Source organism: Arachis ipaensis, chromosome B03 (assembly GCF_000816755.2).
Source record: "Arachis ipaensis cultivar K30076 chromosome B03, Araip1.1, whole genome shotgun sequence".
NCBI classification, from domain to species: Eukaryota; Viridiplantae; Streptophyta; class Magnoliopsida; order Fabales; family Fabaceae; genus Arachis; species Arachis ipaensis.
The window spans coordinates 31,449,599-31,456,646 of NC_029787.2; the positions used below are offsets into that span (position 1 = coordinate 31,449,599).

Genomic DNA, 7,048 nt, shown 5'->3' on the forward strand with positions numbered 1-7,048 from the left:
CCAAACGTTGGCCACCGTACACTTGGCAAAATCAAGGGTGTGGATTACTTAGTAATGGTTGTTACACAATTTTTATTTTATATAATGTACCTCACTGATTTCAGTGATTTATCTATATACTAAAGTATATATTTTAAAAATAAATTTATTTATATTTTATTGTTATCTAGTGTACAAAATGTACAGGAGAAATATGCACATATCATGTTTACTATATTCGGCTCATTTTTTTCATATGAATTCTGCTGGTGTGTTATGTATTGATATGAAAGAGGGGTGTATTTTATTTGTTTGTGGCGTTAGGCTTTTTAAATTAAAAATGTTAAAATCGGAGGGTTCGATTTATTTAACAAAAAAATCATGATGAAATTGGCAGTCTGAATTTTTCGGTAGAATAAAATTTGAATTTTTATAAAATAGAAATCAGTAGGTTCAATTTAAGTATTTTAGATTTTTTTTATTTTAGAAAAAAATAATAAAGGAGTCTAATTTGTGTTGTCTATATAGGCAACATATTTGTTAATTCTCTTCTTTTTCTTTGTCCCTCGATCCTTTTCTTTCAGAGAAGAATTCCAGTGAAAGAGTTTTGTAAATGTGAGTAGAAAAATATATAATGGATGATAGAATTATATTAAAAGTATATTATTATAGTTAGATTTTGTTACAAATATTTGAAGGAGTGAAATTTGTATGTGAGAATTCATTTGATATTATTATTTATTTCTGTTACGGCCCAGCCCAGCTAGACGTGTGGACTGATCCGGCCCGAAGACCTATCGATCCGGCCATGCACTCTCTTTGTCAGCTGCATAACAGCTGGGGAGAAGGAAACTTCCTGGAAAGAGGCCTTCTACTATGGGGCCCACTTTTCTGACAAGGTATATAAGGGGAGGGTAGGCCCCAAGATACGTCACATACATCATTTTACCTCTTTTTTGTATGCACACTTGACGGACTAGAGTGTCGGAGTGTCTTTGCAGGTGACACCTCCGCTCTCCACACAAAGAGCTCGGGACGCCGGCTGCTCCAGTTTCACCCCCGCAACCCAGGACCAGGCGATACCCCACCTTATCAACTCAAGGACCTCTCCGAACCGTCCGGTACCTGGACCGAACATTGGCGCCATATGTGGGGATTGCCTAAATGGACATCGTACAGGGTCCTGGCGACCATGGTCGTGGGGCAGATCCCGGGGGAGCAACCTCCGTGGCTTCTTCCCGGGAGCGCACGAGGTCCCCTCCACGACGACCCGAGCCGTCTTCACGATCCCAAGAAAGACTACCCTTTGGGGGGACAGGCAGCAACAACGCCAGAAGAATGCAGGAATTGCGTCATAGGATGTAGAACTTGGAGCGTCAGCTGGCTGATCAAGAACGTCGTCAACGAACTCACGAGCCAGACTATTCCCGGTCTTCCGAGACACGTGGGAGAAGTCACTCCCAGCGCACGCCCAGCCCGCGATCCGAGTCTGAAAGCGTCGGGGAGGAGCGGGAATGCCCCCAAAGATGGCGTGACCCTGTGATATACACCCGACCTGAGGGGAGGCGCGCCACAGAGAGAGACCGGGAGGACGGCGGAGAAAGGCCGAAGAGAACGCGACGACCCATGATAATGGGCGCAACCCCGTTTCATTATTCCGTCCTCGAGGTCTGGCTACTAAAGCACTTTGATAAGCCGACAGACATGAGGTATGATGGAACCCAAGACCCACAGGAGCATCTTACGGTCTTCGAGGCCAGAATAAACCTGGAGGGAGTAGGCGACGAAGTGAGATGTCGCGCTTTCCCGGTCACTCTGGTGGGACCTGCAATACGGTGGTTTAACAGCTTTCCGCAGGGGTTCTGTTGCCAGGTTTTCAGACATTAGCCGCGCTTTCTTGGCCCAACTCACTACCAGAATCGCAAAGGCGAAGTACCCGATCAATTTGCTCGGGGTGGAACAAAGGCCCAGCGAGCCAACCAGGAAATACCTGGACTGATTCAACGACGAGTGTTTGGAGATTGACGGGCTAACTGATTCGGTGGCCAGTCTGTGTTTGACGAATGGACTTCTGAATGAAGATTTCAGGAAGCATCTCACCACGAAGCCAGTATGGACGATGCGAGAGATCCTAAGTGTGGCTAGGGAATATATCAACGATGAAGAAGTCAGCCAAGTCGTGGCAGCCAACAAGCGGCAGCCCGCCTACAATCAACCCCGGCAGCACGGTGGAGGGGAAAGGCTGAAGGAGCACACCAGAGACGGCGGGCCGAGCAAGACATCCAGGCCGTTCCCCCGAGTTGGGAAATTCACCAACTACACCCCCCTTACCGTCCCCATAGTAGAAGTTTATCAGCAGATAGCCGAGAAGGAAATTCTGTCGAAGCCCCAACCTCTAAATGACCGAACCGGGGGGAACAAAAGCCTCTATTGTGATTACCGTAAGGGCTACGAGCACAAGACGCAGGATTGTTTCGACCTCAAGGACGCGCTAGAACAAGCGATCCGGGATGGAAAGCTGGCCGAATTCTCCCACCTCATCAGGGAGCTGAGGAGGCGAGATCGCGATCGCGAGGGAGAGGACAAGACTCGTGTGGTGAAGCGACGTCAAGAGCCAGAGGACAACGAACACGGCCTTACCATAGTAAACGTGGTAACAGCAAGAGACGCTGCTCCAAGGTCGAAATCGGCAAACAAGAAGGACGCCAAAGTCCTGGCAGAAAACCCTCCCATGGTCATCACGGCCAGAGTGGGAACCGGCATCATCAAGCGGATCCTTATAGACACCGGGGCTGACTCGAATATCATGTTCCGTAACGTGTTTGATGCCTTGGGTCTCCGGGATGCCAACTTAAGGACTCACCAACACGGGGTAGTGGGCTTGGGCGACCACTTTATCAAGCCAGACGGGATAATCTCCCTACCGGTATCTGTAGGACTAGGACGTGGGAGAAGGTCGGTAATGGCTGAGTTCGTGGTTCTATAAATTGCAGTACCCGAACCCGCCCCTGCGGGTACCCGCCCCACCCCTACCCGCCCCTATAAAAATTAAATATTTTAATTTTTACATATTCATATATAAATTAAGACAAAAACTTAAAATTCATAGATAAATTAAACTACAAACATAAAATTCATACAATGTCATTAGCTCAAATAACTTGAAATTAAAAAAAAAGTGTTAGATCACTACAAATTTAACACCATAATAAAGAAATTACAATATTAGATATAAAGGAAACTTCAACCCTTATTCTTGATCACTTTCAACATTTTCATCATCATTAAAAGTTTGCAAATCAAGATTTAAACCTGAAAATCATATAAAGTTTGCAAATCAAGATTTAAACCTGAGGGTATAAAATTAACATAAATCATATAAATGTATAAAGATCAGAATGCACAATTGCAAAATCAGAATAAAATCAAAATTCAAAATGCAAAATCAGAATAAAATCAGAGATTTTTTACTCTTTATGAATACACATGCATAACTTAAATGATCAAAAGAAACAGAGTCACTACAACACACTAAAATGATTTGAAATGGAAAAATAAATTAGAAAGAAAGGAGGGTAATAGCTATCAGCTTGTCCTCATAGAGAACAACAAAATTGACTCAAGAGGTAAAAGAACATTGACTCAAGAACAACAAAATTTTGATGTCTCTACTCTAGGAAACACTGAATAAAAACAATAGTATATATAAATAATATACATTTCAGTCTTGTTAACACTTAACACAAGGCTTTAAGTCACATGAATAAGTAAAGTGGCTCCTCTAGCCTAGTGGGGTCAAGTTCAAGTTCAAGTTCAAGTCATCATTTCTAACCACAACATTCCTTAGATGAACAACATTAATCTAATAATAATGATAATAATGGAATACATACATTTGAAATGTTTAGAGCTATATAGCATGTATAATAAGCAGCATTGAAATGTAATAATGATGAAGATTGGATTATGAATCTTTGATAATCTCATAAAATTAATTAAGATGATGCATGCACTGATGATTAAAAAGAAGAGAAAAAGGCTGCTATGCTGTAGAGTGTAGTAGTGTCTTGCAAATACAAACTCATAATACATATTATAAAATACTAATATGATCTACAAACATAAACAGGCATAGCACAAGTAAATTAAAAGGAGTAATTATTATTGTTACTATTATATTCATGATTAAATAATGAGGAAAAGAAAAGGGAGAAGAAAAAGTTGGACATGGTTACAGCTAAGCAGTAGGCAGATCTAGAAGGAGCCATGGTTCAAGCCAAGAAAGAAATGTGTGTGTTGTTGCGGTTTACAGGAAAAAGGAGCAAAAGTATATATAAATAATATACATTTCAGAGCTCAAGTTTTTAAAAGGATTGAAGCTAAAGTTTAGGAGAAAAAAACAAAACTTTTTGGTTCAGTTTGATTAAAAAGAAAAACATAAAGGGTGAAGCTTCAATAAATGAATAAATAAATAAAACAACAGTGGAATTATTATATCATCATTCAACAGGTTGAAGCCATCAATCTCAGACTCAGAGTAACGAATTCAACAAGAATCAAGCTATTTCAATTTCAACAGGATGAAGCCATCAACCCACACCGTCACTTCATAGCTCAATTTCATAATTTAATTTTTTATTTAAAAAAGGGGAAATGATTTTTTTTTTTAATTGAGCCAACAAACACTGATTGTTCCCTAAATCAAGCTATTTCAACCCACAAAACTTAGTAACAAATTCAGGAAACTCCCCAGAAAATCTGTTATCACCCAAATCAGAAATTGAAGAATTTTACAAGAAGAAGAGTTACACAATGCAGGAATCTACCCAGTCAAAAGAATCTATGGATTGAATTTTAAATGTTCTTTTGAGCATCAAAATTAATTTTAGTTTTATCTTAACTATTTTAAGATAAAACATAAATCATAAACATTAAATTAAAGAAAAAAAACTGAAGATGCACATCAGCGGTAAGTATTGAGCGAGAAGTGCTTAGTGCTTACCAGTCACCAGAGAGATGACGACGGAGGAAGGAGGGACGACAAGGTGAGCAGAGACCAGGGACCGCAGATCGGAGAGGCGAGTCGGCGAGGACTGTGACGGCGGGAAGTGGGAGCGACGCCGACGTGAGCTCCGTGAGCGACAGCAGCGAGGCGACCGAGATGAATGAGGAGGGTTGGTGTCTTGGTGAGCGACGGCGAACGACCGGACGATCTGTGACGGCGACTTACCGGCGAAGCTGAGCAGAGGATGTGGTCCTTGACAGCCTTCGAGACTTGGAGAAGAGCTGAAGGCTTGAAGCCTGAAGGAGTGAAGAGCGACGCAGAACTGAGTGACGGCGAGGAAGTGAGTGACGGCGAGGAAGCCCTAATGCCTAGGGTTGAGAATAGAGATGAAATGACTAACGGCTTAACCTAATTTTAATTAAGAAAGAAATCTAAAGAAGCATCGGGAGTGTTCCTCGCCGACCTGGACGCAAGAGTCAGCGACAAGCCCAGACCCGAACCAGAGGGGAACTTAGAAAGGTTTAGGGTCAGTGACACAGAGGAGAAGTTCACCTTCGTGAACAGAAACCTCCCACACGAATTGAAGGAACCTCTAATGAAAATGATCAAGGCTAACGGTGACCTATTTGCTTGGACGCCAGCCGACATGCCGGGGATAAACCCCCAACTCATGTCACATCACTTGACCGTCAAGGCGGAGGCCAAACCGGTGGCTCAAAGGAGAAGGAAAATGTCACAAGAAAGAGCAGAGGAGGTAGCCAGGAAGACGGCCAGCCTCCTCGAAGTAGGATTTATCCGGGAACTCGACTACTCGACCTGGCTGTCGAACGTAGTTCTAGTAAGAAAGCACAATGGAAAATAGAGGATGTGTCTAGATTACTCCGATCTTAACAAAGCATGTCCTAAGGACTGCTACCCCCTACCCAACATTGATGTGCTCATTGACGCGGCGGCGGGATATCGGTATCTGAGCTTTATGGATGCTTATTCTGGCTACAACCAGATACCGATGCACCGGCCTGACAAAGAAAAAACAGCGTTCATAATACCGGGGGGAATAAAGTGCTACAAAGTAATGCCGTTCAGCCTGAAGAACGCCGGGGCCACATACCAAAGGTTAATGAACAAGATATTCAACGATCTCATAGGCAAAACAGTGGAAGTATACGTGGATGATATCCTTGCAAAAACCACCCGACCTGAAGACCTCTTAAGCGACCTAAGAAATGTGTTTGCTTCCCTCCGACAACACGGCATGAGGCTTAACCCGCTCAAGTGTGCCTTTGCCATGGAAGCAGGAAAGTTCTTGGGGTTTATGATAACCCAGAGAGGGATAGAGGCCAACCCCGAAAAGTGTCAAGCAATACTCCAAATGAAGAGCCCAGGCTACGTCAAGGATGTTCAGAGATTGTCAGGAAGGCTCACCGCATTGTCTCGCTTTCTCGGTGCGTCGGCTGCGAAATCACTGCCGTTTTTCAACTTGATGAGGAAGGAGATAGCGTTTGAGTGGACCCCGGCATGTGAAGAGGCGTTCAAGAATTTCAAAGAGATTCTTGCAACACCACCTGTTCTCGGGAAGCCCAAGGTCAGAAAACCACTATACCTGTACTTGGCCATAACGGATGAAGCGATGGCCGCGGTTTTGGTGTGAGTGGAAGGGAAGATCCAACAACCAATTTACTTTGTGAGCAAAGCACTCCAAGGAGCATAATTGAGATACAGCAAATTAGAGAAGTTGGCACTTGCACTCCTGACCTCTTCTCGTAGATTATGACAGTACTTCCAAGGTCATCAAGTGGTCGTGAGAATAGAACAGGGAATCCGCCAGGTACTCCAGAAACCCGACTTAGCGGGAAGAATGATGACTTGGGCTATCGAGCTATCCCAGTACGACTTGCAGTATGAACCCAGGCATGCGATTAAGGCGCAGGCCATGGCCGACTTCTTGGTAGAAGTAACGGGAGACCCAACCGAGGCAACGAGCATACGGTGGAGGCTCCACGTAGACGGAGCCTCCAACCAAACGTTCGGAGGTGTCGGGATCATGCTGGAAAGCCCTGCCGG

General features: G+C 43.7%; 1 long non-coding RNA gene across 1 annotated transcript; it reads right to left on the reverse strand.

Moving 5' to 3' along the window:
- Positions 3,113 to 5,329, reverse strand: LOC107632912. The gene is made up of 2 exons (XR_002359134.1): positions 4,982 to 5,329; positions 3,113 to 3,291 (listed from the first exon to the last, which is right to left on the reverse strand). It is a non-coding gene; the product is annotated as an uncharacterized LOC107632912 (long non-coding RNA).